Source organism: Propithecus coquereli, unplaced genomic scaffold, assembly GCF_000956105.1.
Source record: "Propithecus coquereli isolate 6110/MARCELLA unplaced genomic scaffold, Pcoq_1.0 Scaffold375, whole genome shotgun sequence".
NCBI lineage: Eukaryota > Metazoa > Chordata > Mammalia > Primates > Indriidae > Propithecus > Propithecus coquereli.
In genome coordinates, this window is record NW_012149452.1 from 1,041,380 (window position 1) to 1,053,266 (window position 11,887).

General features: G+C 38.0%; 1 protein-coding gene across 1 annotated transcript in view; it reads left to right on the forward strand.

Moving 5' to 3' along the window:
- CNTNAP5 (contactin associated protein-like 5) overlaps positions 1-11,887 on the forward strand; it is an 819,231-nt gene that overhangs the window by 41,420 nt on the left and 765,924 nt on the right. The gene's annotated exons all lie outside the window — the stretch shown is intronic.

The window sequence follows — 11,887 nt, forward strand, 5'->3', positions numbered from 1 at the left end:
AAATGGTTAAAGTGCAGGCGTAAGAATAACAACTAATTACTGAATGTTCCATCCTAAGACTGAGCAAATTACTGGCCAGAGATTGAAATAGTTGGTTAAGAAGCTGACAAGCAGGACCGGCATTAATAAAAATACACACACACACTGGTACAGTATCTGATTCAGACCTTGAGCTGAGTGCTTTGTCGGACCAATTCCAATGTGTCCAGCCTGTTTTCTGTACGATGCAAAGATAATTGATTGAACTTATGTCGGTACAGAAAAAGAAAAAGATCTGTCCACCAGCAAAGACGAGCCAGAGCGTCAGTGGAGAGACGCCGGAGTCACACAGAGCTGGGGTCAGGCGCCAGCTCCTCTCTGCACACTCGGCTCTGCTGGTCAAGTTTCTAAATCCCCCGGGTGCTCATTTCTACATCTTGAAAGAGGAACTGATATTAATTCTTCACAGATTTCATATGGAGAACAGCAGCTATAATGCCCCAGAAAGTGAAACCTGTCATTATGATAACACAAAGGACCCAAATATAGAACACTGGGGGAGCGGCGGTGCCAACCAACAGAAATAGGAGTTCCAGGACTGAGCAGCAGCCTCCCCCTCTCATGGTTGGTGTTCTCACTTTAACATGGTTGAGCTACAGTCCACAAACTCGATGACTCATAATCAAAAGTAAAAAATCCAATTTAGTTCACAGTATTGATACTAATGTTAGTCTCCGTCTGGAGGTTTATCAGCTTAACGTCCATCTGCTTTATAAAGCTAAAAAAGGGCGATGTATTCACAGTCTGGTTTGGGTTTCAAACGGAGAAATACTTTCTGAAGCTATTAACAGTAAGTGGATATGCTCTCGAGGTAGAATATCAAAGCAGCCAGTACACGATCAGAGGAATTTCTCCCGGTGCAGCCCACCTCCGCACTTAGGTTCGGGAAATCTCCACTCCGGGTGCAAGGCATTGGTGCGCCGTCGCTGGCTGTGTGTGTGCTGGGGGTGGGGGATGGGTGTGGCGCAGCATGAGAGACAGCAGCGCTTGATTTCTTCACACCTTGCGGAGGGCTAGAGGTACTCACTCTCAGACTCTGGAATGCTTCTGTTTACTCCAAATGATTTCACTGTAGCTTTGAGCAGAACAAAATCCCAGATTACTTTTTGAAAATGATCACATTTCCTCAAACCTAATATAGACTTCATTTCACATTGTAATATTTGGAGATTAGGGTATGCATATTTAATCTAGTGATGAGATTTCTCCCCTCTGAAAACTGTTATTAAATTAAAGATATCCCATTTGATCGATGGCATCTGAGCATTGAATAAATACGGCCTACCTGCTTCTAGGTGGTCAAGTCCCGCATCTTTCAGAAGAAGATATAATAGTATTATTATGCGTGGGATCTTCGATGTGGAGGCACATCACCTGGTCATACTTCTTAGGTTCCTCCTCTGGGTTACTTTTATATCCTAACACTGCTTCTAACTGGTACAGGGCACAGACAATTTTTAATAAAAAATACTTTGTTTCTTATTAGTAAAAAATCAGGACATTGGGACACACTAAACAAAAAGATTAAATAAACACCATAAACTCACTCCCTAGGGAAAACTATGACTAATGCCTTGAACGATATGCTTCCTGATAATTTCTAGAAACTATAAAATTATTTAATGGTACTGTCTTTATAATATATCTACATATGTGAACACATTTCTATGTCAATATATTTATTCACAATCTTATTTTAAATGGCCAAATTGTATCCCACTACACAAAGTGGCTGCTAGTCGTAACCAAGCCCCAGTATTTGGAAGATTACACTGCATTGCAACTATCCTGTGTAAGTGTTTGTTCAGATTATGAAGCCCTAGAAGACAGGAGGCCCCGCCCATCCAAATCTGTGTCCTAGAGGCCTTGTGCTGCGTAGGTACCCAACACACGTCTTTGGACTTAAATTAATCCCACAGACCAAAAGATACTTGGGATACTGTGCAAAATCTAGAGTTGCAGGATTTAGTTTCCTGTGCCTTTGGTAACAAATGACCACAAACTCGGTGGCTGACAACAACAGAAATTTATTCTCTCGTGTTTCTGGAGGCCGGAAGTGTGAAATCAGGACCAGTGGGTCAGAATTGAGGTGTCAGCAAGGACATGCTTCTGCCGGAGGCTCTAGAAGAGAACCTGTTTCTTGCCTCTTGCAGCTTCTGGAAGCTGCCAGCGTCCCTTATCTCTGCCACATCACTCCACTCCCCACTCCCACAGTCACACTAACGCCTCCGCTTCCGTCGTTAACGCCTTCCTCTGACTGTCTTTCCCACGGGTAAACGCGATTGTGTTTCAGTCCCACCTTGATAACCCGGGGTGATCTACCCATCTCAGCATCATTAAATTAGTCATGTCTGCAAAGATCCTTCTTCACCATAGAAGGTTCCAGAAATTAAGACATAGGTATCTTTTGGGGGGTGGGGGGGAGGAGCACATAGCATTTTCACCAACCAATCACTAAGTACATAAATTCGAATACAGCTTTTAATCATAGAGTGCTGTTTAGAGAAGGTATTAAGGCTGAGAAAACTAGGGGTGGAGTAGGGAATGTTATTCGAAATATCCTTTTCTTGACAAAGCTTCATGTTTGTTGAAAAAGGAGTTATTATTTTCCTACAGTGAGATTGTTTTAAAGCTGTAGTGACTCAGTATTCCTCAATTCCTCATTTTCATTATTTGAAATAACAAGTTTACATTTATTTTTATCTATAAATAAACTCGATGGGTATAGGCTGGGCATAGACAAACAATCCAAAGGATATAATTGGAGAAAGTGAGAAAAATAAAAAATAAAACCAAACAAAAAGGGACAAGTGAGAGCAAGGAGAGGACAGTGGAAGTGAGAGAGCAGCACAGAAACACTGGATAGTGCAGGAGGAAGCCTCCGCCCCGTCCCCTTGGCATTCGGCAGCAGTCATGGCTGTGGATTCCTGGAGCTTTTAAACAACGCTTAGGAGCTCTGATCTGTATTTTCAAGTGACAAATGAGCAGTGGGGGCAGTGATTAAAGCAGGATCTATAAATCCTGTCATCATGTGTCTAGCATCTCCAACAACTACCTTGACATCAGATCTATCAATGATAATAATTTATTATTATTATTTTATGTAAAAAATCATTACTCTTATTATTCCTAAACCGTATTCACTATGAGCAAAGCATAGTGTTATCTACCTTACATAGTTTGTCTCGTTTACTCTTCATGGCAAAGTGGGCGGTTGTCCCTCTGTGCAAGCTGAGACCGTGAACTGCAAACTCGACAATCAACAGGAAAAAGTGCAATCGTTCTGTGACTTTTAAAAGTTGATGTCAAATATTGAAAACATTCTCACAGTTGGGGATAAATGCATAGAGATATGAGAAAATATTAAAACTAATATGTATTTAACACATTCTAATTTAAACATATCAGAAACACTGAGAATTAAAGTGTTTTCTTTCTTCATAAAAAACTTACCATGAGTAGCTTGATCTGCTTGCCCTCTGCTCGTATGACTTACAGTTAGGAGCAAGTGTCTTTCTAAGCCTTGGTGAATTGTCATATTCCTTCCTAAGATGGAATCAGCTTCTCACATTTTATCCCTTGCCTTGTAAATGTTGTGAAATATCTTTGAGTTTTCCTTTAATATGAAAATTTTGCCATCACCAGTAACTCTGGAACATCTTCCACCTTTTCATCATAATCACTTTCCTCATGTATGTTAAGTTTATGGTCACTGAGTTCCTAGGCTGCAAGTCTAGATAGAGTCTCCCGCATGACCGCAATTGTTAAGGTTCCCAAACTTGGTTACTCGTTCAATAACTCCATTTGCCTTCAATTTTAATTTCATTCCTAATGTCATCTCTTTTCTTTTCTTTGCTGCACTTTCATCTTTGTTTTCCAATTCTTTCTTTCAATTATCAAGTTTTGTAAAATGTCACCTAGATTTACCACCGGGAGACAGAAAGCAACACAGGAACACACTTTGCTGACTGTGGGGAACTGACTTGCAGACGCACAGTGTCCAATCCCTAAGAGACTTTGGGAGAAGGGACGTTACTGGCTACTGAGCGTGATGTGCATCTGTTATTTATGTGGAGATTAGTGGGCTAAGGAGCTAGCAGAAAAGCTTGTATTTTGCTGCAATTATTCAAGTTAATATACCACGGTAATTGAAATTTGAGCCATATTTTTGGAGGACTTCGTTACTCAACTAAATTGTGATAAGTAGTGATGAGTAAAATTTGTATATCTCAGAAACATGCAAAGTAGGACTGCCTGCATTATAAAGAAGGCACTATTAGATGTCCCATGTTACGGGAAAGGAAATTGAGACAAAGCAAGATGACATGATTGACCCAAAATATTGAGTGGTGAAGCCTGAGTTAAAATTCAGCTTACCTTCACATTCTTTGCTGTCGGACTGGGTCCCAAACCCTGCTGCAATCTCAGTCAACATACTTCGTAGAAAGGAGAGTTTGTTCTGCAGCAGCTCTGCGACATCAAGGACCCTACCTCTTGCTCATGCCAGAGCTTCCAGCTTTTCAATTTTCTTGAGACTATTTCTTGAGACTCAATTTACTGGAGGCTGTTTTCAAAGGCTGTAGTTCAAGTAATCGTATTGCATCTATGACAATGTTCATATTTGAAGCTTTTTTCTTGTACCCTCAACTGCCTAATTATGGCCATTTGGTTGAGACTGTCAAGCTTTCTTTTCTTTTTTCCTTTCAATGCACTGTCTCATATCCTCTGTCAACTCCCCTTCTGTTCCAACCTGTTAACCAGACACACTCTCTTAGTGCCTTTCAAGTTTTTCCTCACTAGTCTCTGCTAGGAGAAGAGGACTGTATGCCACCCCTGCCCCTTTCTTCACTGATAGTTCCTTTGCATTTGCACATCTTCCGGCGAGTGTGCTAACTCTGTTCTGGAAAATCAATAATTCTTTCCTAAACTCTAATCATTTCAGTTCATTATTCCTTCTGGAAAATGATAATGAAAGTGGAGAAGGTAGAGATCAAATCGTTACTACAAAAAAGAGTAAATGCACTGATTGTCCCAAAGGGTGGTGCAGGAGTTGTAGCCGCCCTAATATAGAAGAAACTGCCCAGCAACTGCCTGTGAAGGCCAGCTCCACTGTCTGCCATCGCTGGGACTTAGGGAAGGGTGGAGCTTCCCAGAACCTCAGTGTTCTTCATAAAATAAGGGAAGCCCAAGCTCTCATTGCTAATATCAGTGAAGACTGAAAGATTGTTAAAAAGTGGCTGGTACATATAAAGGTCGAGGAAAGATCAGGTTTCATTACTAGGGCTTGAAAGAGGGAGACACAGTGGCCTGTGCGATTTTATGCAAGGGGCATTTATTTATTTATTTACTTAGCGCATACAGAAGTCTTTGTAGCACCTCCCAATATCTGATCTCTAATCACTGTAGTGGGCAAGGCTGATTTGTTAACTGCACCCTGGATAACATGCTTCCAAATAAGTCTCAATATTCCCTTCAATATTACATATATAGCCAGAGAATCGTAATCAGAATTGTAAACTTTATTTGGGAAGAGATCCTTGGCAGTAGGTTGTACTCCTAAGCCAAGCCGTTTGATAAACCAGAGATAATATCCTAAATTCAAACTCCAGCTCTAGTTTCCTGACATTTGTGTTGTCACAAATTATTGGGATGCCTCACTTACGAAAACCCTATTGGCATGTGGCCCCATAACTGTCTGATGAACTAAGCACATAGACAAGGACATGTTGACATGGGCCAGCTCTTACCCCAGAAACGCTGACTGCAGGAACCCCTGTCTTTTGTTACCCAGGCTCAGGCCTCAAAGTCTGTACCCCAATTCTTTGAGTTTTTTATCTGTGTTTAGTTTTCTCTCAATGACATCATGTCTTAGTTTTGGATTAGTCTTCCTGACTTGCTTGTCTTCCATTAAACAGGTGTATGAATGAGATGTAGGTCTCTGATATCAGCTTTACAAAAAGTAGGTAGAATCAGGTGAGATTCTCTCTGGTTTGTAATATGACTTGACTTGAATCAGCATTTGGGAATTAGAAGGTTGACCTTACTCTAAAGAGATTCAAACTGGGAGCCATTCATTTGGGCTACCTTGCTGTAGGGGCCACCAACAACAATAAGGGCATTTGGACATGGTTCCCCATTTCTCTACAAAACCCACCACAAGGTTGGATGGTGGCATTGAAGGAGCGATGGCAATGGAATAAACTGTATTATTGGTTGAGTTTACTTAAACAGTATATGTTGACTCCAAAAATAAAATAATAGAAAATACAGAGAAAAAATAAGGAAGAAAATGTCAAACCAAATCTAGAATTCTATCCTTGAAAAAACAATTTCTACATATATTGTAGTATATAATTACAAAATTGTACTTTCTTATGGTTAGGTGTACATTTATTCACATAGATGATATGTTTACATATCAGAGAATCGTGGTCTTCGTATTGAATGGCGGCCTGTTGCTTTTATTCGATGATATGTTTTGAACATCTTTCTACATCTGTAAACATATTTTTATGGGTTTGTAATGGTTCATTGTATATAGGCACAAGGATTTCTTTTGCACACATCTTTAATATACTTTCTGTCACTCAATCCTCAAAACCACTCTTATGTCAGTTTTGTTTCTTTTAATTCATGTTACTCTGCTAGCAAAGATTGAGACAAGAAATTGGGGCAGGTAGTTAATTTGTGAGATGGTCCCAGGAAGTAGGACAGTGGGTGGGGGAGAGTGATACAGGGGAGGAGGAAACATCCACACAGGGCCATAGCCCAGTAGATTCTGAAGGCGGCAGGACTCAATTTAGATAAAACTGTTCATGCAGCGGTGACTGAGATCCTAAGTAGGATAAGGGTATTTGATTTGGGGCAGCAAAAACACGTGCCATGTTACTCCAGTATAACAGACAGGACTTTTGATCTCAGAGAGATTAATTAATTTGCCCCAAAGCGCTCAGCCAGAAATTAGTAGAACCAGGCTTCAAACTCTGATCTTCTGGCTCCGACACTCATGTTGTTCCCATTGCGTCATACTGTCTCCAAGAAAGCTCCAGCGCTTTGTGCTCCTGTGGGAGCTCCAAGAACACTGCTACCTCCATGGCGGCCGGGGCACAGAGTGGTGGCCTGCCCTGCAGTGTGCTATCCAGCAACGGCTAAATCCCCTACAGCCCAGTGCTCAGACACACCTAATCTCCCACACCACAGAGACAGTGCACTCGTACATACTGCTTCAAACAGTGAATTGCAGTGTATTGATCGGTTGTGAAATCAGTTTAGTGAGCCTTGACTAGCATTTTAAAAATTAAATAGATGAGGAAATATCAAAAGTACATAGTTTCTGTCACTTTATGAAAGGAAAAAATGTTTCTTTCCTTTATGCATGTGTGTGTGTGTGTGTGTGTGTGTGTGTGTGTGTGTGCTTAGTCTCTCTAAGGAATTTATTTCATAGGGTGCATCATGGATAAGAAGCTTTGAAAGTTACTGACATGTGGGTTTAAAATGTGGGTTCAAGAATGTTCAAAATGCCCTAGTTCAAATCCCAGCTCCACCATGTCCTAGCCAGATACATGTCAGTCTTCCTAACAATAAAACATTACTAGCTTCAAGGGCCATTGAGAAGAATAAATGAATTACTACACATAGAGAGTGGAGAACAGTGCCTAGCACATTAAGATCACTCAGTGATGTTACTTGTTACTGTCAGGGTATAGTCAATATGTGAAGTACAAAGTTTGCATGTAATCTTTGTTCAACATGGAAAAAGGGAGAAGGAAATCACCAACATTTTCAAGTATGTGGAAATTGAGTTAAAATAAAATTTTCCTTCAATTTGTCTTGTATTCTCTCCCAACTGATCCTCACCAGCCAATGTTCTAGCTCTATATATCAGTTTAAACCATGTATGTCTTAAGAAATTAATGTAACAAGTTTATATTAGTAAGCTAAATTCCATTTAAAAATATGCATTTTGTCTTGCATTCTGGATGATAAATTAACTGTATAATATGGTCTTGTGCCATAAATAGTCTTGCACTCCTAACAAATGACTCTCAAATTACCATAAAGTAAGGCAGGATTATTATACCTGCTAGCTCAGAAAGAACACTGCAACCCGGCTCTGTGGTGGCGGCAGTTTCTTCGAACTGCTGTGTGAGTGTGGGTGTGTTCTGTTTATGTAACATATTCATTTGTGAATTGATTGCATATCAAATTCACCTGGGGTAACAGTGAAAGTCATTTTCCATTTGCATTGGGACAGTTGCATAGAAAACATTGAGACTGCCCCTAAATCCATTCTGTTAAAAATGCTCCTAGACAGTGATGGTGGATCCAAAGATAAGCAATTTTGAGAATACCTAGACTAGGAATTGCTGATTGCTTTTTATTGGCTGGAAATAATGTCATTATAATTATTCTTAGTACATCTGCAGCAATCATACAATAAGTTGATCTCCACTGCTCCTTCAAAACAACCTCAAAAAATCATGGATGGTAAGATTCTGAAATGTCAGCAAAAGATCTAAGAGAGCACTTTTGCCTGCGCCCCAACCAAGATAAGAACACTTTACCCAGCATCCTTGGTCCATTTTCTTAGATCTAACTGAAGAATTCTGGTGATAAGTAAGCATGTATCTCTAGTGAAAATCTACAGTCTCATTCATAAACAGCCTTCAAAATCCTTGTAGTTGTAATTCACCTATACTCTTACATGCTTATATTTTTCACTAAAAAATTGTTTTAAAAATTAGGTATATTCTAATAGAGAATGTATATATCCTACCATATGTAAAAATTATATATTAGTACATGTTCTAGTTTTGTTTTTTCTAATACACATTTAAATGAGAAAATTACAATGAACATGAACTATGTTAGTTCTTATGCCACCAAAAATCATCTATTAAAACCACCCTTTGGGAAACACTTTTTATGAGTAAGAGGAAATAAGCCTCCTGTTTGTCTTACCTAACTGCCCTTCAAATGCATGGGCTTGCTACCATTTCTCTTCCCCAGGCTAAATATCTATAACTTCCTGAACTGCTTCTTATGTGAAATGATTTTCTGACTGCTCTTCATCCTAGTAACCATTTTTAGATGCTCTCCAGTTTGTCTAAGTAGCTTTTAAAATGTGAGAGCTTCTCTACGGTGTTAATTCCTCACTTGCATCCGGAAAATATAAGCATTCCACTACAGCTTCTTTTTCTGAGTCATAGGCCTAAAGGACCCGCTTCTGGAAAGTGTGAATGAATCAGCCGCAGGATGGGGAATTTCTCATGGTGCTGGAACATTCCCTTTGTGTTCTTTGATAGGAGATGGGGTAGTGAGAGATTGCTTTAATAGGAAGACTTTGGGTAATTTATCCAACACAGTTTTTGTCCAAGGAGGACTAGCATAAGGCCAACGTCCCACTCATCCTTTATTTTAACGAAACTTTTTATTTTGAGATGATCATACATTCATTTGCAGTTATAAAAAATAATACAGAGAGATCCCGTGTACCCGTTACCAGGTTCTCCCCATGACAACATCTTGCAAATCTGTAGTACAACGTCAAAACCAAGATAAGGATATTGACATAGTTAAAGTAGACGATGTCTATCAACACAAAGTTCCCCATATTGTCCTTTTATTGTCAGTTTTTTCCCAGCATCACCCCCTCCTCAAACCCTGGCATCTCATAATTTTTGTCCTATCATGAATTTTCTATAAATGTAATCATACGATGTGCTACTTTGGGGTTTGGCTTTTATCACGTAGCATAATTCTTTGGAGATTCATGTAATTGCATGTATCAATTCCTTTTTCATTCATTTCATTCCTTTTATTTATGTCTTTTTATGACTGATTCATTTTCTATGGTATGAATGTACCACAGTTTGTTTAACCATTCTCCTGTAAAAGAACTGGGTTGTTTCCAGTTTTAAGCCATTACACAGAAAGATGTAAACTTTGTATGCAAGTTTTTGTATGAACATAATTTTTCATTTCTTTAAAATGAATGTCAAGGAGTACAATTGTTGGGCCATATGGTAGTGACATGTATACTTTTTAAGGAATCTGCCAAACTATATTCCAGTTATCTATCCCATTTTCTCTTCCCACCAGTGATGTATGAGTGATCCAGTTTCTCTACATCCTGGAGAGCATTTGGTATTGTCACTATTTTTTAATTTCAGACATTCTGGTAGTTGTGTAGTGATATCTCACTGTGGTTTTAGTTTGCATTTCCCTATTGGTTGATGATGCTGGACGTCTTTCATGTGCTTATTTGCCGTCTCAGTATCCTGTTTGGTGAAATTTCTCTTTGTCTTTTGCCTAATATTGGATTTTTTATTTACTGTTGAGTTTTGAGAGTTATTTATATATACTACATGCTATTCTTTTGTTGGATATATGGTTTAAAAATATTTTCTCCTATTCCATAATTAGTTTTCAAACTCATTAAGAGGGTCTTTTGTAGAGCAAAAGTTTTTAATTCAGATGAAGTCCAATTTATCTTTATGGATTATGTACCTTTTGTCTAGTATTAGATGCCAAAGATTTTTCTGCCATTTTTTTTCCTAAAACTTTCATAGTTTTAAAAGGTTATCTTTCCTCCCCATTGAATTGCTTTTGAGTTGTTGTCAAAGCTCAGTTGGTCATGCTTGTGTGGGTTTATTTCTGAGTTCACTTTGTGTTTCATTGATCTATGTGTCTGATCTATATGTCTTGATTACTGTAGCTATAAAAAGTATCAAAATTGAGAACACTAATTCCTATTTTTTCCATCTTTCCTTTTATCTTAAAAAATTGTTTTAGCTATTCTGGTTTCTTTGCTTTCCCATATAAATTTTAGAATAATCTTGTCTGCACATAAAAATATCTTGCTGGGAATTTAATAGGACTAGTGTTAAACCTGTATATCAATTTTCGGGCAACAAACATTTATCCTATATTGAATTTTTCAATCCATGAACACCGTGTATCTCTCCATTTATATAGATATTTGATTTCTTTCATCAGTGTTTTATAGTTTTCAACATGTAAGTCCTGTCCATGTTTTGTTTAGATTTAGATTTAACTACAAATTTTCTGAGTGACTACAAATGATATTTTATTTTTATTTTCAGATGTATTCATTGCTATTATGTAGAATACAATAAATATTTTTATTTTTGTCTTGAATTCTGCAACCTTGTTGGTATCACTTACTAATTTCAGAAGTCTTTTTGTAGATTCTTGCCTTATTGCACTGGCTATAACTTCCAGCACCATGTTGAGGAAGAGTGGTGAGAGAAGGCATTTTTGTTTTGCTTCCCATCTTAGGTGTAAAGTATTAAGTTTTTCACCGTTAAGTATAATGTTAGGTATAGGTGTTTTTAGACGTTCTTTATTAAATTGAGAGAGTTCCTTTCTGTTTTTAGCTTTCTATGAGTTTTGTAATGAATGTGTATTGAATTTTATCAAATGTTTTTATTGCATTGATTGATATTAGAGTGAGATTTTTCTTTTTTAGCTTGTTAATATGGCAATTTACCTTGAATGATTTTCAAATATTTAACCAGTTTAAAATCCCTGAGTTGGGGATGGGGACAGACACCACTTAGTAATAATGTGTAATTATATTTACATACAGAATGCTGAATTCTACTTTTTAAATATTATCTTAACGATTTTTGCGTCTGTATACATGACCATGAGGAACTATATATCTACAGATTATCTATCTATAAACACACATGTGTGTATATGTGTATGTGTGTGTGTATATATATATATATATATATATATATTCATTAAATGAATTGTGAAATATTCCTCCTTCTTTATTTTTCTATTTTCCAGAAGAGATTGTTCAGAATTGGTGTTAATT